This window comes from Neopsephotus bourkii, unplaced genomic scaffold (genome assembly GCF_033783945.1).
Source record: "Neopsephotus bourkii isolate Nb327-2 ecotype Australia unplaced genomic scaffold, CSIRO-AGI_Nbou_v1 NB_659, whole genome shotgun sequence".
Lineage (NCBI taxonomy): Eukaryota > Metazoa > Chordata > Aves > Psittaciformes > Psittacidae > Neopsephotus > Neopsephotus bourkii.
The window spans coordinates 2,931,967-2,954,559 of NW_026901158.1; the positions used below are offsets into that span (position 1 = coordinate 2,931,967).

The 22,593-nt window shown below is 46.4% G+C and overlaps 1 protein-coding gene across 5 annotated transcripts in view; it reads left to right on the forward strand.

Moving 5' to 3' along the window:
* NEK6 (NIMA related kinase 6) overlaps positions 1-22,593 on the forward strand; it is a 143,418-nt gene that overhangs the window by 66,711 nt on the left and 54,114 nt on the right. For 2 of the 5 annotated variants that reach the window (XM_061352583.1, XM_061352584.1), the window contains exon 1: positions 16,014-16,223. The exons of 1 other annotated variant lie outside the window; for it this stretch is intronic. The gene's annotated coding sequence lies outside the window, so the exon portion shown is untranslated. Of the gene's footprint in view, positions 1-15,082; positions 15,214-16,013; positions 16,224-22,593 lie in introns of those variants that run through there. 2 more of the 5 variants (XM_061352587.1, XM_061352585.1) reach the window with 2 other exon arrangements.

The following is a 22,593-nucleotide window of genomic DNA, read 5'->3' on the forward strand; positions in this document are numbered from 1 at the left end:
GCAAGATCACTCTTTATGCAAAGATTAAAAGAAAAACCTGCACTTCTCTGAGCTAGCTGCTTTGTCTAAGTCTTGAATGATTTTCTGTCACTAGGTATCAAACTGTAGTTGAAAGGATTTCCCGTTGACATTTAGCAGTATTAAATTACAAAATAACCACAAGTCAGCCACTCAGTATGATATAAACAGTGGGATTTGACAGAGCTTTTTCTGGCCTTGGGGACCAATTTACTCATTTTTACAGTCCCAACTCTAGTCATCCGCTGGTAATGCACAGCGCCTTTTGGACACCATCTATTTGGAATTAGAGACACATATGGCAGAGTGTAATTACCTATTTATTCTGCTGCTGAATCAGCAAACTGAGGCTAGTTAACATTACAGCTCATAAGCCTCTTTCATAAACACGGGTCAGTGCTGGAACTGGGCAAAATTAATGCAAAAGAAAGAAAGAATTCCTATCGAAAGGGAAGCCAAAAAAATCAGATGATTTAACAGGGAAAAAATGGACTTTCAATGCTTTCTGTAAGAAGAAATCTGAGGAACCACAGCCAGGCTTCTGGGAGGAGGGGCCTGGGCCATCGCTTATTCCCACTGGTGTAAATCGGGAGTAGCTGTGGAAATGTCTTGCTGAAAGTCTAAAATAAATGAGAGGGAAATCAGGCACACTGGCCAAAGCTCCCTGAGGAAAGAGGCAGCTGGTCTCAGCTCTGTGTACTGTCACCCCATGGGGTCCAGCTCAGACTGGGGGTTATGCTGGCTTTTGGAGTTGGACTGCGAGTCACACTTGTTTGCACCAAAAATAGATTTAGCTCCTTGTCACCAGCTGTGGCTGGATGCGCAAAGGACCAAGCACACCCCCAGCTTCCTGCCCTATTTTCTACCACCCCTTGCAGCCCTGCAAGCAGGTTAATAACCAGAGGCAGAAAGTGCTTTGCAACTCTCTGTGAAGCTGAAACATTTCCTGGTGAGTAAATGGCAAAGCAGCCAAGGTGGGGAAAGCTGCTGAGGCAGGAACGCTGTGGACAAGCCTTGCTTGGCTGACACACTGCAGGGGCTTCCCCGGCCACATGGAAAGCCATGGCCTGAGAGACCTCCCCTGCCCATGCAGCTGCAGAGTGTAACACTGTGACACAGGTGAAAAGCTTCATTTCCACCATACCAGCCAAGGGGAATCTGTCCAGTGGATAACTGGATCTGTTAAGAGCTGAGTTTCTGGGAACCAGACAGGATTCAGGGCTCCTCCTCATGCTCCGATGCCACCACCACTCACCATGGCAGAGCCCACTCCCCAGTTCCCATCCACTCTTGACTGCAGGATCTAATGTCCTCTATCTTAATCCAGGCACTGGCATGTGGGTGTGGATGTGGGCATTGCATCCTTGTTCCTAATATTTGCACATTTACTGTCTCTGGATATGAAGTATCCTAACAGCTCAGCTCTTTGGGACTGCCTGTGTGTGGGCAGGCCTGTGACCATTAATGTGACCATTGATGTCGTGTAGCAAAGGGCTGTGTGCCTGCCAGCCTGAGGTGCAGGAGAGGTGTTCCAGGATTAACTGAAGTTTGCAGTGTTGCAATGTAACATGTAGGGCTGGTGAATGGGGAGAAGATTGAGATGGAACATGGTGCAGAGAAAGGCTGATTGCTCACAGCACTGTCCTGAGGAGCAGAGGTGATGCTGGGCAGAGGCAGCAGGAAAGGCAGGCCATTGGCAGAGCAGGGAGGATGCTGAACACCACAGACATGGAGCTGGGTCTCTGCAAGGGCAGAGCTGAAGTCTGTCTTGTTTTTCTGGTTAGAGCAGTGATGTGCAGGGGAGTGCGTGCAGGGTAACGCTGCAGGCCCAGGGGGAGCTGGCTCTGAGGCCACCCCTGGCAGCAGTTTGGCTGGTCAAGGCCTGGGGAAAGAGGCAGCTCCCCTTTCTCTCCATATGTGTCAAAGAGGCAAAATAATAGCAGGAACCTAAGCAGCGACCAGAAAAGCAAGAGACTATTCTGGAAAGCACCTGGTAAAGCTGTAGGAACATGTTTCTCCTCCCACTGACTTTCAAAGCTTTGCAGTGATTAAGACACACATCACTGCCAGGACTCCTCAGTAAAGCTGCTTTTAGGTGGTTTCCATGTGGGACAGGGTGAGGTGCAGGACTTCATGATCTTGAAGTGAGATAGATGAGGAGACCTTAGTCCCTGTCTATCCACAGCTGGTCCTCATTTGGACTTCTCTTTTGCAGGGAGGTTGGTGGGTCCTGGCATGGAAAGCACCTGTGTGCTGTGCTGCACACAGAAGAGGTGGTGGCACATTACTACACCCGGCCTAAGTTGGAGACTCACCTGGCTCCTGCTACTCCAAAATGGAAAGGAGCAGTTTTCATTTCCTCCCTCTACATTAAATTTGGCACGGTGGCCAGAAACTGCCACAAACAGAAGCAGGGAATCAAGTTCCTTGGCTGAGCTTTGAAACCTCAAGGGCCCCAGATGATGGGGAAGGGGCTGGTGCAGTAGGGTAGGCACAGCCACCCGGTGTCTTTGCCCTGACAAAACTGCATGATCTGTTCAAACGATTTCCCTGCTCTACCCGGCACCTCAGTTTTCTACATTTATAAAACGGAGTTAATAATGACCAGCTTCACTGCAGAGCTACAAAGGCTGATATTTAAGTCATGCTTTTAAGCTCTTCAGGAAAAGGCATTACTGTGAAGTGAGCGTGGCATCCTGGTGCGGGGTCCTGTCCACCTGCACGGCCGGAGGAGGGAGCAGCCTCCCCAGGTGCACACACTCTTGCCTGTTCTCCTTTCATTCTTACTCTTCAAAGGACTGGGCATCTTGTATGAGGGTGTGCGGGGAGCTGGTATTTGAACTCATTAGCTTTGTGCAGCCTGCACCTGCATCTCACTTATGTCTGCAGCCTGTGGGGAAACAGTTTTGTTTTCTTTTTTTCCTCCTTTTTTTTTCAGTTTTGTTTAGGAGGGGAGGAGAGGGAAGAGAGAAAATGACAAGTGCTCAGGAGGACCAGCTTGGTTCTAGGCCAGCTGCTACACAGTAGGAGCAACAAAAAATGCCTTAGAGGTAGCTGGTGAAAGTGTTCCAGGGAACGTGACTGAAATACCTGTGCCTCTCGCTGTGCTGAGGCCTCTTTTGCCTTGGGACCACAGGCAAGAAAGGATCATGACAGGGGAGCTTCTCCATGGCTGCTGGCTGGAGGTTTCTGCTTAATGTGTCCACAAGACCAACCCAATTTTAAATCTCCAGTTGTGGATGCACCTTGGGTGGTAGAAGCAGAAAACGACACAAAATTTCTGCCTTTTCACCCCATCCTCCCTGCAGAGGGAGTGTGTGGAGGAGGAGGAGGGTTAGACCACAAAGCTGGACAGCAGAACTAGTGTGTCCTTACTCTTCCCTGTGCTATTATTCACTCTGCTAGCACAGCTTTTTAACTTAGAGCATTAGTTTCCCCATCCATAAAACAGAGATGGGAATGAGGGGCCTCACAGGAATATTCTTCACCCTTCAGATGGAATTTGCCTGATTAAATTCACATCTACCTGCATCTTACCCCCAGCCCTCTTTCTTTCTCTGTGATTTCAGATAGACTGCTGTAAATCTCGTTCCAGGCCTAAATTAAATGACTGCTTAGAAGTCAGATCCCATCTGTGGCATGCCCTGTGACCTGGCAGTCTTCCTTTCCATCACTTAAAGCTGGCAATGTCCCAGGGTCTCAGGGAAGTTCTGCAGAAAGCTTGTCAGGCTCCTGGGATTTAGTTTACATCAGTATTTCCATCCCCAAAACCTGTTTTCAGGGAAGGGGAGAGACAAAAGCAGTTTGATGCAGAATTTTAAATTGGCCATGTGAAGTCCATACACTTAAAACTTAAAATACGAAGCAATCTGGTTTATATCTGAATTTGTTGGATCCTCCTAAAGGCTATGGAAACTTAAATATAAGAAGTCCTGGTTTTCCCACACTTTCTGTTCCTTAGGTATGTGCTTTGTCCTAAACCTCTTGCCCAGAGCATGCAGCAGTTGCTGGTACCTGCTTGGCTGCTCCTGGGGGGCTGCGCTTTGCAAATCTGTTGTGAAAAGTCTGATTTTTATCTCAAATGAGCCTTTTGGCTGAATTTAATACCAGCACTTTGCCAGCGTCTGAGCAGTGCACAAAATGTACCTAATGAACGATGAGGAACAGAAATAACACAGGAAGTTGTTACAAAAGCAGCAGAAGATGTGATCTGCACTGCAGGGAGAGATCGGGCTCCTCTGCCAGCACACACAGGGTGCCAGCAGCATCCCCAGGGAGGGAGATGGAGTTGGGACCCACTCCAGAACTTTTCCATGGGAATTCAGCAAGACCTATTTTCTGATGAAGTCGAAGTTGGCAGGACATGTAGCCGAGCCAAGGAGTTCACTCCAGAACATGGTGATTTGTAATAAAGTCACAATTGCTGCTCTGTGCTAAATGACTCATTTTAAAGTCAGCCCCTCATAAAACAATCCCTTCTCAGATACTGCTTCCTTCTATACATGTTTCACCAGCACAGCATACTTTTATGGCGTAAACACTACCTCAGCTTACATTGCTGCTGAACAGTTACTGCTTGTTCTCTTGGATTTCTCAAGAGCAAAATCCAGGGCCCTGCACAATGCCAGTGAACAACATGCTGGGAGAAAAGGGCAGCAGAATTTTACATCTAGACCCCACTGGTGTGAGCTGCAGTTATGGTGACAAGTGCATTGATGCGTGCTTGAGACACAGCCCCTGCTGGGGCACAACAGGCTCCCCCTTGTTCCCTGGTGCGCCGGGGTTCGGGACCGTGCCCTCCTGGCTGTGCAGGCAGCTGGCCAAGAGCATGGGCAGAGGTAGCTGTGGGGCTTCTTCCCGCAGCAAGGATGCTCATTTGAGCGTTTTCTAGTCCACTGATTCTTCACAAACTTTGTCAAACTGAAGTCTGTGCTGGAGCCTCCTTCAACTGCCTGCCAAATTACAGAAAAATATTTAAAATTGGCCAGTGAGTAAAAAAGATTGAGGGTGGAGGAGGTGGGGGGAGATGACAGATGGACGGTGTGAATGCAGAATTCTTGCGTCCTTAGGAAACCGGGCTTAAAGCAGTCAGAAAACTGCAGAGGTCTCTGATCCATAAACCCCTTTGTTCCAAGGCACTAATCTACCCAAACCAACCAAGCTGTTGAAGTGCAGGATGATTTAGTTTACTTGGTTTTGTTTATTTGCTTTTTGAGGACGTGTGGGCTGAAATTATATCAGAGAATATGGCATGTCTCGCGTTACTGCACTGCAGATCACAACCTTGTAAAACAGCTTTTTCCTAAAACACACAGTGCGAGTGTTTGTAACCTGAACGCAAACTGCCAAACACACGTTCACAGAACTCTGGTCTTTTTGTTTAATGTGTATATATTTTCTTTTACAATTTGAACCTAATGAAAAACATGTGGTTTGTGCTGAGTATAAAGAATAATAGAACTTTGTGATGGCTGTGTCAGTTCCTGCTGGGCATTACCGACCATGCGTACTCTCTCTTGCTGGCTTGTGATACTGTGGAATAACTTGAACATGTTCCTCATCCCCACCCAAACCTGAACATTGTGGTTTCCAAAACGCTGTTGTCTTGGCAACCTTCCAGATCCTTTCTGGGCATTTAAAACTCGGCTGAAACTAGTGGAGCAAAAGCCCATTTCAAGTGTTTTCCCAGGCCTCTAGCACAACACCTGGCTGTGGCTCTGCTTTCTTCCCGATACTTGGTTGCTTCAGTTGTCTGTGCTCTTATTTCTGACAACAATGGCACCACTATTGTACCTCCCTGTTTCCTTCCTGTTTCAGAGAAAGCCCTGTATCAGCCCAGCATTTGAACCAAGGGCACCAAGATGGTTTTGTTCTGTAGTTATTCACACTGAGAATTGCAAACAGCGAGGGCAGAGATGCTTCATGGGCTTTTCACAGAGCTGAGTCAGCACTTCCAACTTCCTGAGTGATACAGACTCAAGAGGGCATGAAACAGTGCTGCTGCTTTAGGAAGGGCACTGAAACATGCCGAAAACTGCTCAAAGAAATATGAATTTGCATGTGTGCCACTGAAACACACACAGGAAAATCCTTCATTGTGAATGTAATTTTAGACAAAATCATCTACCTCCTGCCTTCCCTCACAAAGGAAACGTGCTGCCTCTTCCCTAGGAGAGTGTTTTACTGAGCTCACATGAAACTCTTTTTACAACATCCCTTTGTCTCTCTTGGAATCTGACCAAGAATTATAAGCCTTTAAAGAGAGCTTTTTGCTTGTTCAGGCCCAAAGGGAGTAACTGGGTATAAATAATAGATTGGCCTGTACTGTTTCCAGCGTTTCTGCTTTGCTGCTCCTCACAGACACAACCTGGGAAAGGTGTGGTGGTGCCTGTAGCAACAAGAGAGCAGTTATCTGGTCTCCCCCGAAGGAACATGATGATAAAGTGAGGAACAGCTGACAGGGGCAGAGTTGGTATGTGCAGCCCAGTGGACGTGACGTTCCAATTTTAGAAAACTACAACTGGGGAGACTTGCTCACTTGCTGGACCTTGCTGCTGTTTTCCATACAGGGAGCCTTGGGAGAGCAATGTCATATCTGTCCAGCCGACTCAGCAACAACAGCCCCTCATGCAGGCAGCTGATGATTAACAATTAATACCTTTGGAGTGTACACCTAGCTAAGGAAAAATGTTAGGGATTTGCAACATACAGCCAGGTAATGAGAGCTCCTTGTTTTTCCAAGGTGAACAGCTCTGCCACGTCAGCCTGGAAAGCCACAGTTATCCTTTGTTTTCAGTTTTGCCAGTGTTGCATCTTCCATCTCTCACTTGCGTCTGAGCATCAGTGTTGCAACCCCAGTGATCCATGCAGTCCTGCTTCCTGCCCACCCCACTCCCACCCCTCCCTGTCTTACTACTTTCATCTTGTGCCTTCTAAGCTATTGAAAAACAACCCCCTTTTCTAAAAGATGCCCTTAACTGTTCTCTCTTCTCCCCCAGTATCAAGTTCTGCCTTGAATTGTCAAGTTTGACACTGATAATTTGGCAGTATCCCAGTTCCCACCCACCTCTTTCTCCATTGCTGTGGATTGTAAGGAAGGGATTTAGGGCCTGTTGCATATTCCCAAAAGGAAAGTCTTGTATTTATATGTTGGCAAGCAAAATTAGGAACCTGAGTGAGAGTATGCAGGCTTCTGCTCTCTTGTACTCCTCAGTTGCCTTCTTGGTCTCTCAGGCAGATTTTGTGCTGGTTTTACCAAGGTCAGTGATCTATTCTTTTGTATTCACTGTACTCCACTCAATTAGTTGAGGGCATTAAACATGGATTTTTCATATTTGCATCACAAATTCTAAATGATCCATGAAAAGCAGCTGTTCAGAAACTTCTGAATTCATTATCCCCAGCATCTTGGAGTAATGAAACTTTGCCAGCCATTTGATCGGGGCCCTGTGTAGTAAGTATAATGGGAAACTGTCAGTCATTTTTAGTCTGCATTGAACAAATAACGTGATGCTGTGGCATCTGTTTTCCATTTCACATTCTCTACAACCTCTTTACCTGATTTGCTATTTACTAATAGCTGTGCCAACAAACCAGTAGCTGAAGACCTGTGCAGCAACGCCCCCAAGGACTTCCAGTGTCGGCATGGTCATGTGCATTGGTGTTACATGCCACAAGATCACTTCAATATCATTCCCTCCCTTCTCATTCCCTCCTCTTTTCTTCAATATCATTCTCTCTCTTCTCTCCCCCTAAAGAGAACATGTTTTAGATTTGAGCTGGAATTTTTTACTTGCAACACAGCATTCGTTGGTCTTGTTTGCTATCTCTTTTAGAAAGACTTAGGACCCGGGCAAAACAACATAGTGATGTGGAAAAAGGACTAGAACAATAAACCCCCTGTGTTTCACAACAGACCTCGATACCATGGCCTGGAATAATAGGGGCGAGTTTAAACTTGGGAAGCTTTTGGCACAAGTTTTTAAGGATTGCTTTCAAAGTTAAAAAGGGACTGCAAGAGCAGCAGGGGAAATGCAGAACACAGAGCACGCAGGTTCCTCTTCCCTAAATAAGCAACAGCAGCTCTCCAGTCAGTGCTTTGGGCTTTAATTCATTTGAGGCTCTGCTGCCTTCTGGGGTCCAGTAGTCAGTAAAAGGGAAACTCATGATCTTCCACTCTTTTGGGGCCTCCCGCCCTTTCTACAGACATGTGCAAACTCCACAGCAGCAGTCACATGCTCTCAGCTCTCATTAGCTCTTCCGTGCCTTCCACCAGCCAGTCTTTCAGTGCTCATACAGTGTTCATACAGAAGCAGCCTGGCTGCGAGCCAGAGCCTGGTCTTGCTTTCTCCTCTCTTTCCTTCCTTCCTTTCTGAGCTCGCTGGGTGTGACAGTCTGCAGGGAGTTGTTTACTGCTTTTGTTTCCACATATAATCAGATCTCAGCACAAGCACTCCAGGTGGGACGAATCCAGTTCAGTGCCCTCCTCCCACCCAGAGCTGCTCCTTATCGCTAATGAACTGCAAACGACCATGCTCCCCATGTTCAACCTTCACCCTGCCCGATGCTTCCATAATCTAAATATAGGCCATAATTATTCCACTGGCATCTGTAGACCCATTGACAGAACTGACAGTGACAGAGGTCGGGAGACCCTTTGCACCTTTGATATAGTGTCTTAACCATTTCCCTGCCACTGAGGGTTACAGTGACCCTAACATGCAGTAAATGGCTGGGATATGCCCTTTGACTGCTCCAAATCTGTTTGCTCCTTCTTTCGCTCATTCCTTTACCACCAAACTCTGAGCTGATGATTTTCTTTCCTCTAACTGGGACACTTTGTTTGTTTATCTGCCTGTGCAATCAAAACCTGAACTCAGAACGCCCCTTTCAAGCCAATGACCTGCATCTCCCCCAGATGCAAATCACAGTGCCTGAGAAAATGAGTGCAGGAATCGATCTCCTGGCCAGTGCGCTGTTTCCATGTTGGAAGCAGACGCACTGACTTTCCATATTATTATTTTTATGGCCCTATGGAAGAAACAGTTGAATATGGTGGTGTGAGAGTGAATAGCAGCGGGAGAAGCTAATCTGTGCTGTAATTTGATCGCAAATCATTTAGAGAATGTAAATTGTAGGGGAGAGATGTCACTCCTGGCAGGAGGTCGCCTGTGTCACCTGTCAGACAGTCCCCAGTGGCCATCAGGGAAATGTCTTTGTGGGATTATTAATAAATAAACATAATGCTCTGCACTTCTGCAGCACCTTTCACTGGAGGGACAGAAAGCACTTGAAGAACTATGCTATGCAGTTATTTTAACTTCCTTTCAAAACAGTCCCTTAAATTTGCCATCTGTTTCCTGGGAACACAAAAAGGTATTCAATGTAAACGTCCTGATCTCCACCTCCACCTCTGCTCATTTGGAGGTAAGGTGTAATCACCATGTGCCATCTTGATAAATTAAATGAAGTGATGAGTTGTTAGTCCTGAGACCTATATTCAGCATTTGTAGGTGACTCTTCAAGAGTGTAACTGTAGTCAGGAATCCCATGTGCTGCTAGGATGGACAAAGGTTTTGACCAACAGAATTTATGGCTTAGTCAAAAACCATAAAAAGAAAAGCAATAGAAGAAAAAGGAAGAGGTGGGATAAGAGCAATTGTGACTGTTTAAACCTCCTGTAAGCGTACACCATGTAGGACACAAAGCTATAATCACAAAATTGCAGTGCTGTCACTCAGTGTGCAGTGATACGGTGTTGCACTGCTAAAGACTCCAATCCTGGCTGTGCATTGTGGTATGTGCATCGCCCTAACTATTCAGGAGCTAGAGGAATACATGGAAAAGAGAAAGAAAAGATGGAAGAAGAGCTGTTGATATTGTACGATCCTTATGTGTTACTCTAACCAATATTGCCCCATTTTTCCTTTGCATCCTTTCATCTCCATGTATCCCTATGCTTAGTCTAAAATGTAAAACTTACCTACAAGCTTTTTCTGGCAGGAATCTTTTTTTGTCCTGTATGTTTCTGCACAACACCAAGCACAGTGTGGGTCCTGGCTCATAAGTAGGACCCCAAAATCCCACAATTTCCTAATCTGTCCTGCCCCCATTGAAGTTGATGGCAAAATTCATCCCACTTTCTCTAGCTGTGAAATTATACAGCACTGGTGCTATGACCAGATCTTAGAAGAGAGGAAAAAGAAAAGCATTACCCAGAAAAGATTCTTTAGAAAGTCTCCCCTATGAAAGGGGGCTGAGAGCGGGAAGGTGCCTGTACACAGCTTCTGGCAGGGTCACCCCTGTAACATCTGGCTGTGAAAGCTGGAGAGCTCTGCCAGCTCCTGCTGAATAATGGGCCGTGCTCACGGCGACTGAGCGTAACTCTGCATTCCTGTGAAACTCGCCTGGAACACTTGGAAGGGGTCAGCAGGAGGAATGTCAGGGAAAATAGGGGAAGGGCCTAGGACTGTTAAAACCAGAGCTGTTCAATCTGGCTTCAATTGCTTTTCTCCTTTTTTCTTTCTCTTTCCTTCCCTCTTTTCTCTTTTCTTTCTCTTCTCTCTTTTTATTTTCTCTTTCCTTCTCGTCTCCTCTCCTCTCTCTTTCTTTTTTCTTCCTTCACTTCCCTTCCCTTTACTTTCCATCTCATCTCTTCGTATATAATGAGGTTACCAGAAGAGAACCATGGGTGGTGCTGGCTGCAGGGGTGACTGCAGTGACCACACAATGTCAAGAGCTGAGCTATCATGGACCGGGGAGTTATGAGCAGGCACAGGGTCGTGCAGAGTCTGCAGAGACACCAAAAGGGATGAGCAGTGGGGAAGTTACATGAACAGAGCTGCAGAAAGGAAAATGCATGAGTCAATATTCATCCATATATTCATGATCTGTAGGCTTGAGTGCTGTGATGCTCATTATCTAGGCATGACCTTAAAAACTGCAGTTGATTAAGAACACGGCAGCCCATCTGCTTGGCAACACAGGCTGCTGGGGGCCTCACCCCAGCCTCTGCTCCCTGCACTACCTCTCTGTTCTTTGTTTGAATACAAATTCAAGGGCACAGGCTTCATCTCCAAATCCTTTGCTAGAGGCTGAGAGAAGGCATCCAGAACTCCTCACTCTCAAGAACAGTGAGTGAAATCTGAGTGTGCAGGACACACAGCTTACCCTGTGTCCCAGCTCCAGCTCTATACAGCAAATTTCCTCCTCCTCCCTCTCTCCCCAAAACAACCAGAGACCACAAGCCTGTATGCCTGAAAATCTCTATCTTCCACTTGCCCTCTCACGAAAGCTACAGAAACAGCCATCCCACAGTCCCTGTTTGGCAACATGGAGCTCATGCCATGAGTGTTCTTAACAGTTGAGGTGGAGGTACCACTGCAACAGTTAACCAGGTACGGTCCTACAGCCAGCCTGGATGTCACAAGGAGTGTGCTACAGATGACACTGAGGTGTTTCTGCCCCTTAGGCATGCAGCACGGCTCTGATGGGTTGAACCCCTCCTCCCCAGCTCTCCTCTCCACACAGGAGAATGAGCAAATTCATGAATGAAAACGGCGAGGAGGGGACAAGGGGCCTCTTCTCTCTTCTGCACTGTTCCGCCCTGTTTTCAACTGACCAAAGAAATGAATGAGAACTGTCCACTGCCACCTAATCATGTGAAACACAGTCACCAGGAAAGAGGAAGCAATGTTAAATTTTCTGTCTATGTGAAAAATCCTCCCGCTCCTTCCTCCAGATGCCTTCCTGAGCCTGCTTTCTAGCATCCCTTCTTCTTTAAAAGAAAACGTCTTTCTTCTAAGCAATTAAACTCTATAAAAAAAGGGACATATTCTCCATCATACTTTCCCATCTCCCCTTTCCTGGATGGCAATCACACACTCCAGAGCTCATGCTGAGAAGGATATTCTGCCACTGGTCACATCTGGTTCCCTGATGAGATCCACAGGCGGCTGAGCTGGAGCAGTTGCTGGGTCACGTGGTGGCTCTAGGTTGCCTTATCTTCCTGAAGACCAGCGCCTTTTAATCTCCTTTGATTCCATTTCTCTCTTTTTGCAGCACGCTTATCAGTTTGAAACTCAACTGCTGCACAAATGCTCATGAGATCAATCTACAGATCTTAAATATGGTAAAACCAAGGTGTTTCTCTGAGCAATCTGTTGGAGAGATTTTGTACTGACTTTTAGACTAGTTCCACACTGGTATGCATTCCTTTAGCATTAATGCTTCCTCTGGGACTCGAACCTTACAGAAATATGAGAACCGAGCGTGCAGGCTGCAGACACACTGTGCAAGTCAGCCTGTGTGCAGTGTGTGTGTGGAGAAGACATGCCACAGCTCTGGCTGAGGAAAGAGAAATTCACAGCCTATCTCCTTCAGCTACTGCTGGAAAAATGACTTTCTTTAAGCTCTGTAATTTTCATTTGAGGAAGAAGGATGGGGTTGGGATTTTTTGTCTTTCTTTCCTCTAAAAATAACTTCCAGCAGAGCCTCCTCAGTGTGTGCTATTAAGAATGGAAAATAAGAAATAAGTCAATGGGCATATATTAAGTCCATAAGGCCAGGAGTTTATCAATAATGGGCTGAGGATGAAGGATACAGTGACAGTTGCATTTTCACACTCAGAATAAAGTAAATCAATCACATTGACTGTATGTTGATTTAAAATCCTCGAAGATTTGGGCTAGGATCATTCTAGTTTTCCTAGAACAGATTTGTTACTTGGAATCTTCATGTAAGTAACACAGAAATGTTCCTTGGAATCTTCATGTAAGTAATACAGAAATGTTCCTGTTTCATTTTCCCAGCCTCCACTGATACCGTGTATTCCTTGCTGTGCTTGGTTCTGTTTGAACAGTTAAAATAAAGAGGCCTCACTAGCCATGGGTCAGTGCTAAAACATTTGGGCTGTAAATAATGAGACGGTGGTGGCTGCTCTACAGCCATTGAGTATTGGCTGTAAAAACTTTAGAGGCATAAAAGACTACTTCCTCATTTTTTAGGTTAAAATTTAAGTTATTTAAAACACTTTTATTTCTGTAGTTCTCCATTCCTTACAGGCTTACTTAGGCTAACAACAAAGAGTTCCTTTTGATAGTTGTATCTGTGGGATTTTAAATACTACAGATCAAAATGTTCCTTAACTCATCCTTGAATAGTATACAATAATTAAACTGATTAAATTCAAATGGTAGGTGAGAGCTGTGAATGGTGCAGCCTTCAGTTGGATGGTTGTGTATAAAAAACCCTTCTTGCACCTCATGAGACTGAACTTGGAGACATAAAGCCCAGTTGTGCTGCCCCTGTGCTGAGCCCTTGCTCAAAGGGAGCTGTTGGGGTGCAGGGGGTGATGAGAGTCCGGTGCTGAACCAGGCCACAGAGCCCAGTTGTGCTGCCCCTGTGCTGAGCCCTTGCTCAAAGGGAGCTGTTGGGGTGCAGGGGGTGATGAGAGTCCGGTGCTGAACAAGGGAGAAGCAAACATCTTCTGCAAGTTCTCATGTTGGGGGGTGTTTAAAAGAGAATTTCACACAAAACCACAGCACAGACTACGAAAGAAAGACTATTTCTGTCAAGACTTACTTGAGGAAATGTAGTTTTCTTTCCTAACTGGGTTGCTGTTGATAATCTGTAGTAATTCTGTCTGGTCTGTCTAATTTAGCAACGAAACCTGGATCTTGAAGCTGTGCACAAGAATGTGGCAGATTTTTAAAAACAGCTTTTCTGAATAGAAAGACGGTAACTTATGGCAGCAAAACAAAAGATCTTTTTTCTGTGCTGTTGTTTTGATGTAAAACACACAAGTTCTTACACCCCAATCCACTGACGCTCTCTTTTTAAGGGAAAGAAATGCATTTTTGTAAATGGTACATCAACAGACCTTGAAAAAAATGAGTTTGGAGAAAAAACCCGGAATTCATTTTGTTTCTCTAAGCACTTTCCCATGTTTCAGATTTTGTACTGATAGATTGATGATATGATTTGCTTTAAAACCAGGTGGCCTCTTAGTTTCCATCTGTTGTGTCTATTGCTCTGTCTCTAGTGAGAAGCACTGCATAGCTGTGCAGGCATCTGTACCCCTGAGAGAAAACTCTTTACGCTATCAGAAATGCTCAGGGAGGGAGAATCTGGTTTTACAGTATCTTAAATATGAGGCTTATCAGAGACTCGAGCCCCTGGAAGGACTCATGCAAAACAAATGCACTGGATTTATATTAGCTTTGTGCAAACAGCTTTATAACAAAACCAAAACCTAGTAACATTTCACAGAAACATAATCACAAACTGGTTTGGGTTGGAAGGGACCTTAAAGCTCACCCAGTTCCAAACCCCTGCCGTGGGCAGGGACACCTTCCACTAGAGCAGATTGCTTCAAGCCCCGATCTTCCCAAACTGCCTGAATATCCTGCAAATGTTTGCTGCCATTTCTTGTCTCTGGATGTGGCACTGCTTTAGAGAGAATGTCTTCCTCAAAGCAGGAGTTTCAATGGATAACCACCACCATCCGAGCAAGGAGCTGCCAGCCATGATTTTTCAGGTTCTGCGGAAGAGCAACTGATTTAGGAGCTTAAACTGTGCGAGTGGAGTCTTATCGAAGAAATGATTTATTTGAACCAAGATGTCTTTGGTAGCATGTTCCCTGCAGTGCTGGTGTAGGTGTAGATGATGCAGTGACAGAGAGAGGAGACGCAGTGCCTGAGTGTTACACTGCCCATGGCTGCATTGCCCTGGAAGTTGTGCATTATACATCCCTGGTTGCACAGGATGCAGAATGGGACCTTCCCCCACAGCTCCCAGGGAATGCACTCCTGTTGGGAAGGTGTCACAGCATCCAACTATTATCGAGACAGCCAAGCACAGCAACAGGACACTGGGAGAAATCTGGGAAACAGGAGAAGGCCAAGGCATGGGACAAACAAGATGGAACTGCCAGTCATGGCCAAAAAGCAGGGCTCCCCAGCTGTTGGGCTTTACACCTGGGGAGCCCCGTGGTGCTAACCCTAACACCAGGCACCTGGTGTCAGGAATAACATCAGGTGCCCGGTGTGAGTTCTAATGAACCTCAAATCTAACAAGCAGGTCCCTCCCTCACATCTGCCGTTCCCACCCCAGCTGAAGAGGCAGCGCATCAGCTCTATACTGCTGGCCTACAGCAGTTCACTTCATCTTGCTCAGACACTGGTTCTTCCTTACCGAGTAAGCACTATTTTTACCTGGCTCAGGGCTGAGTAGAAGTGGAGGTATGTTGGCATGGCTTGTTCCATTTGCTGAGGTGCACTGAGCCCTGCTGGCATTAGCACTTTCTGATCTGGCAGCACTGGGAGTTTCCCAGTCACACCAGCAAAAACCTTCGGATGGCGTCGGGCCTTGGTGTATGGAAGCGGACAGAGTCCGAGCACTCACGTTTCCCACCATGTGCTGCTCCCGCCCGCCTTTTGCCCAGTTTAGACCATTGGTGAGACTTCCTAGTTTCGTTTTTATTTGTTGTGAGGTTTGCTTTTAGGTTTTTGATAAATTATAAGAAATCCGGTTGAATTCCAAGTTAAAGTTGAACTTAACCATACTAACATTGGTTCTGATCTGCAAAACGCATTAATTTGGGGATTAAGGCTTTCCTGTCGGGAATGCTGCGTATGGCCCCGTTGAGACCTTTATTCCTGTAAACCCAGGAGGTGTTTCACTGCGGGCGCACGGCCGCGTAGCGCCTCGGGTATACGGTGGGTGCGGGAACGAGCACCAGACCGCGCGTCTTCCCCGTCCCCCCCCCCGCCGCCCTCCTGCACTGGCACGGCGGGAGCGAAGCTGGAGTTGCGCAATCCGGGCCCGCCCGGGAAACCCCAGGGGCGGGTGCTCCGAGCGCGGGGACTCCGCCGTGTCTCGGCGGGACGGGCGGCGAGCGGGGCGGGCGCTCGCTCCCTCGGAGCTCCGCACGGCACCGCCCCCCCCCGTTTGCGCGCTCCCGGCACGCCCGGCCTGCGTGGCAGCCGGCGGGGCGCGCACCCGAGCGGCGGCGGGCGGCAGCGCGTGCGCTGGGGGCGGCGAGCGCGCGCGGCGAAGTTGCGTGTGGGACGCGGCGCCGCTCGCTCTGTCGCTGCGGGGCTGTGGGGGCCGCGGCCGCCTGAACCCCCCCCCCCCCCCCCGCCTCCGCCCCGCTCCTCCTTCCGTGGCCGGTCACCGGCGCTTCTCCGCCGCTTCGCCGGCTGCAGGTGAGCACCACAGGGCCCCGCGGCCGCCGAGGGCCATGCTGTGCCGGGGGTGTAACCGCCGCGGGCCCCTTCGCCGCGCGGCCCCTCAGGCGGTGCTGCTGCGCCGCCGCCGGCTTCCCCCGGTCCGCGCTGAGGGGACAGAGGGGTTTGCGGGATGCCGGGGCCGCGGAGGCCCGCGCGGGGTCCGGGCCGCGGCGCCTCGTGGCCTGCCTTCCGCCTCACGGGGGCTGCTGCGGCAGCGAGGCCGACACGTGCCCGGGCGGGAGGGGAGCGAACGGGAACGGAGGGGTCGGCTTCTGCGGGAGGTGGCGTCCGGCAGCGCTGCGATGCGAGCGGAGTGAGAACTGTTGTAAAAGCAGGAATGTTTGAGCGGTTCGGTGGCACTGCAGAGCTCTGTGGAGGGGTTTTGGTATTTTAACACCAAAAACAGCAGCATACCACGCACACGTACCCTGTGGAGGGGTCCCCCCGGAGGCTCGCTGCCCGCTGGGGAGCCCGGTGTGTGCTGTGAGTCCGTCTGCCTCCTTTCCGGGGGAACCCGGTGCTCCTGGGGCTGGCGGAGAGAGCCCCGAGGGCTCTGGGAGCCCCCGGGGCCTTTTCGAGCCGCTTCCCCGAGGGGCCTCCTGAGCCGGCAGCTCCGGGCCTGTCCCGTTCTCTCTGCGAGGGGAGCGGACCTGCCTGGTGTTGCTCCCTCAAACGACAGGAACCGAAGAAAACCAGCTCTTCAGGGACTACCACGTTGCTTTGGAGAGAGCACGTTAGAGCTGAGCTAAGAAATACCTTATTTGTTTTTTTTTCTTTCCTTCCTTTTTTTCCCCAACATGTTATTCCCTCCGAAGTGTGATTTATGCCTGTTCAGAGCAATGGTGGATTTCTGAGCTCCATCTGTTTGTCTGTCTGTTCGCACACGCAGGGTATTTCTGCCAGTGATGATTGCCGATGGCATTATTGCAGTGTAAGTAGTTTGATAGGAAATATTGTAGCAATTAGAAGTCCAGTGATGCAAGTTCCTGACGCCTTATGACTGTCTCACTGTCATTTCTGTGTCTCCTTTAAAAGTTCATTTTTGTGAATCATTGTAAGCAACCGTTGCACTTCTGCAACATTTCTATAGTTTTTGCGTTTTGAGACATCTCTTGACACTGAGTCAAACTCTTTCCACTGTTATTCTTTCCCTGTCGACAGTCTTTGTGACAGTTGTCTTTTAAGCAATGATGGGGAGGGAGGGAAGGAACCTCTTTTCAGTAAGAATGTTGCTGCCCCTGTTTCCTACGGCTCTGAGCCTCAGAGACCTAAAAAAATGGGGGATGGGAGGAATTTCTCTTATGATGGAAAAAGAGCATCTTCTGTGGGAAGTGAGATTCTTAGGTGGAGTGCAAGTGACTGCTGTCACCCTAAAGGAATTGCACAAGGGAACCAACCTTTTGGTTTCTTAACACCTGTGACCTATAAAACACTTCTTGTTTGGTTTTCCTGCCTTCCTCTGGAATTCTGTTTCTTGATATTTTATGGGACAGGATGGACATGTAACTTGAACATGAGTTTTAATACACCCTTTCAAATTCCTCAGTATTCATTTTAGGGAGAAAAGCAGGGGAAGATGAATTACTTGGGCCCCAAAGCCACACAGGGAAACAGATACTTTTTTTTGATAGCGCACTGTAGCATTCTGTGATCCTGCCCAAGAAGTTTCACGTCAGTATAGAACACTTAAATGTACATAGAAAAATATCGAGCCTATGCTGGCTTTTCTCGTTCCTCATAGGAATCAAGGCTGTGCTGAGGAAAACAGTGGAAGATGCTGAGGTTTCTCTTCCAGCATGTTTCTTGGATTTACTCACTCCTACCTGTTGAGTACTAAGCAAGTGATCAGGGGCTGTTTACTCAGAGTAAAAGGAGTCATTTTCTTCTGTAGTAATAAGAGCCAGAAATACCTGTGTGGGTTTTGATCCTGCTCTACCTCTGCTTTATTAGCTAGGAAATGGGGGATAGTTACCAGCAAGTGTCCACTCCTGCACACCTTCTAGATGCGTAGAAGACTTAATTAGTGGGTGTCCTTACTTTACGTGGTGCCAACTATATTTAACCTCAAGGCTATGACAAATGTATACACAACAAACAATGTACAGTGCAGGCTAGACCGTGTGAACTGGAGGAGCCAGTAAGTGGGGCAGGGGGTGGAAAGCAAATGTGCTCATTCTGAAATTAAAGCAAGAAAATGGACAGTGGGTTCTGGAGGAGCAGAGGAAGTACTAGGGGAAGATTTAAAAAACGAGACGATGAAAGTGGGAGTCAGTGTGACCTCTGGGGTTTGACTTTTTCCTAAATGAAGCCTGGTTGGGATATAGTTCTTACAGGAAGTGAGTTTAATAACTCAACTTGTGGTTTGGGTTTTTTCATTCTAATATGCTTTTCTCAGATGTTCTTGTTATAGAAAAGGGTGTTCATGGTGATCTCCAGCAAATGAAAAGAATAAGCATAAGGAACCTCATTTTAGAAGTTGGGATCATCTTTACCATTAAGTGAGCATGTTTTTAATTGCAACCTTCTGAGTCATACTACAGTAAAACACTCACCTAGATGCACATTGGTCCCAGTGCTCTGTGTGGTTAGAGTTGTGATTAAGGAGGCTATGAAGAGCCATTCTACCTGTGACACACACTTCTGCATTTGTCCTGTAAACTCACTTAACCAGTTTGGTTTCTCTTCCATGGGAATGATGGTGACTAATTCAGTGTACATCTGAGTGCTTGTCTGGGTTGTTTGTAGGAAGTCTTTGCATACAGTAGAAATGCAAGATGCAAGAAAAACATTCTTGCAGTATTGAAAGCAAACAAAGTTTTCATGTAGTTGAAATATATAATTCACAATTGTCATGATACAAACATTGTCACTGAAGACCCTGAAAATGCGACTTTGACAAGAAAATGGTGACCCAGTCCATTGATTTGGCAGCAGAGGAGGCTCGTGTGTTTGTGACAGATGGAGTGGACAGAATGGCCTTTGCTAAATAAAATCCCATGTAAGTTAAAGGTTGTCCAAAATGGAGAGAGTTAACACTGTCCAGTTAAAGGCAAAGGGCCTTGAAAATCCTTTCTTCTTTTCCTAAGTCCTGTTAAATGCTATTATACTCACCCTTCCCTTTGAAAAGCTTTTAGTACAAGCACATACAAGTGCTCAGCAAGCTCTTTGTGCTTCTTCTAAGCACTTTTCTAAGTGCCTTAGAAGATAACTATGGTTTATCTGACAGCTGAGGACAACAGAATAGGGAAGATTTGGCATGTCTTGGCATCATGCACAATCCTTGTGTCCCTGAGCTACCATCAGCTTGGTACAACCAACCCTTATGTTCTCTGTTCTGCTGTGCCAGGAGTTGCATTCGGGATATTGGTGTAAAACTAAGAAAGTAAAAAAGGAGGGGAGAAAACCCAACCCAAACCAAAGTTGGATTAAATAAGAGGATTGAACCACTTTACTCTTTGTGGCAGCTGAAAGGGCAAGTTGTGTTTTCTCTGGCTGTGCCTTTACCCAAAGGGGAACTGAGCTACGGAGGGATGGAAGGACCATTGCAGTGGACGGGCTAGGATGTGCACTGGGGAAAGCAGGCTGGACTCTTCTGGCCTCATGCTTTTAATGGAGCAGGGGTCTGTTGGGTGCAGAGCACGTTGGATGTGATGTAATAGGTCTTTTCACTTCTGAATTCCATGTTTCACTGTACAGCTGTGTCTCTAAGATTAGAAGGAGGTGGAAAAAAAAAAAGTATCTAGGAGATAGAATGTGTGTTCAAACTGAGAGGTGATGTTGCCCCTGGCGGTGTTCTTCCTTTCTGAAGAAAAAAACAGAAGCCAAAAAATTTGCATGCAAAATCTAGATTGAAGACTGACATTAAAATAATAGCAGCTTTTTTTTTTTTTTTTCCCCAGCAAGTTGAAGTTGCTGCACTGTGTGTAAATATCACAGAAAATTAAATGGTATAAAACACTTCTTTAAACATTTCTCTCAGGTTTGGGGGGGGTGTGGAGATCAGTGCGTCTGCTTCTAAAGCCAGCTGGAAGCTGCTGTCTGAAGTAGGCTTCAGTGTAGGGCAGGGAGAAGAGAGGTTCTGTGTAAGTGTGTGATGAAGTAGGCAGTTCTAGAGCTTGTGAGCTAGGTTTTGTTTAAAACTAGCAAGCCACAGGGAGCTATTTTTAATAGTGGTTTGAATGCAGAAGTCTGTAAAGCTGTCAAATCTCTTTATGGGTAGATGGGTCTTCTCCTATCTTGGCTTATTTTTATATGCATATTGGATTGGATCGAGATTACTGCGTGTTCTAACCTGTGCTAAGTATTTAAACATCTGGACTTGGTGTAAGTGCCATTCTTGTTCCTGTGTGAGGGGTGTTTTGGATTTTTCTTAACATTTAAAAGTATTTCGGGAGAAAATATTTTTCTTCTGTTCTGCCAGTAAATTTGGCTTCCTGTGATCAGTCAGATGATCGAGTTTATTCATGGCATGGCGAAATAAATTGCAAATAATTTTATGGTGGCAGTACAATTAAAGGAATTACATTTCTGAAGTGTTTACTTCAGCTTGGTGCTACTTTAAGTGTCTGCTATCATAGATTCCAGGCAGTGAACAGCTGTCTGTCGCAGATGGGAGAGGGGAAAAAAACTTCCCCTTAGCTTCTTACTTCTAAAAAGGTTTCCATATAAAACCAGTAGTAATGTAATACAACCTTTTAGTCAAATTTGAGTTTCCTGCTGCATGTTTAAGTGAACCGACAGCAGACTTTATGTATTTGAAACCAAATAGTGTAAGTGAATGAGACTCTAGGAATTTTGTACTTGAAATTGTTCTTGAAAGCTCACAAATGTTCATTTAGCAGGCAGAATGCATTATTTATTAAATATCAGGAAAACAAACAAAACCAATAACTTCTTCCCCCCCCCGCAGGTAGTTTATGAGTTAATTCTTTTGTTGGCTGTTCCAGTGAAGTGATATTGTCTGTCCTGTTCTTATACTCTGTTTTACACAACAAACTCAGGTAGACTAGAAACTGTTAAGGAGGCATGTAGCAAACCTGTATTTTCAATCAGAGCCAAGGCAATGAAGTCCAAAAAAGAGCCAGTGTGAAAGGAGTTCTGATTTTTGTTAGAGTTGAGTGTTGCCTGCTGAGATCTCAAGATGGCAGAAATGCAGTTTGTGCACAGGACTACGTGAATTTAGGTTTAGATTGTAAATGGATCTGCTGTTTTATTGCTCTGTGTGCTAGTACACCACAGCAATTATAAAACCTATTAAAATAGTTTCGACACTTCTGATGACAAAATGCAGGAGATGGTAAGATTGTTCTTTTGAAATTAAAAAGTTGCTGCTGCTGGTATAGTGCTTTTCCCTTTATGGTTGTTTTCTTGATACTTTTATTTTTCCCCCCTCTTCTTTTTTAACAGATATGTTACAATCCTGAGGCATTTCTTAAAGATTTTGTGTTTATTTGGTTTGAGTAACTCAAGTCTCCAGTTGTGGACTCCAACCTTTATATGTGCTTCACATGATGAAACAAAGTAGGTGCCAAACCATGCCCTGCCTTGGGATAGACCTTGGGCACCAACCCTGGCAGATCAGTACATTTGTTTTTGAGGAAGGCAGTTTATTCTGTCACTTTATCCAAGTACTGACTGGGTTTGGTTGTAATTTCAAGAAGTTCTCATTCTGAAGCTGTTCTGGTTTCTCTGTCAGGAGCTGGCAGGTGCAGTGGTCTGTGCTTATTTTGGTTCACCATGTCTTTAAAATGTGACTGCACCTCTGAACTGATTTATTTCAATATAATATATAATATGCTTTTTTTTTTTTTTTTTAATTCAGTGGATGGGTTGTTTGTAGAACACCAGTTGGAAGTTGTCTGGAAATGCTTTTTCCAAGCATGTAGGTGCTGCTGAGGCTGTTCCAGAAACCCCTTTTGGAAACAGGACTTTTGGTTAGGGGAAGGACATGACTCTAGTCTTGTGCTGCTTGTGGGAGTGCTCATTTCAGGCAGTGCTAGTTCAGTGAGCTTAAGACTCTAATAAACCAGCCTAAGTGAGGACTCAAGGGTAATAAACCTGAGTGTGGCAATGCTAGAGATTCCCCTTTGTGGAGGGAGGGGGGTAATAATGTCTTGTGCTGTCTCAGCTGTGTACAAGATGAATGGCTGTCAGCAGCCTGGCTGGTGCATCCCCAGATACACATTTCAGCATTGCCCAGAGACAGCTGAGGGACCTTCCTGGGGAGGTCTCAGTGTCTGGTTTCAATGCAGCATCCCACCTTTTGGGCCCAAACCATCCTTTGGTATTTGGTCGGGGTGGGATTCCCCAGCACTGTTTATGCTGTCCATACTGGGGACACTTTCGC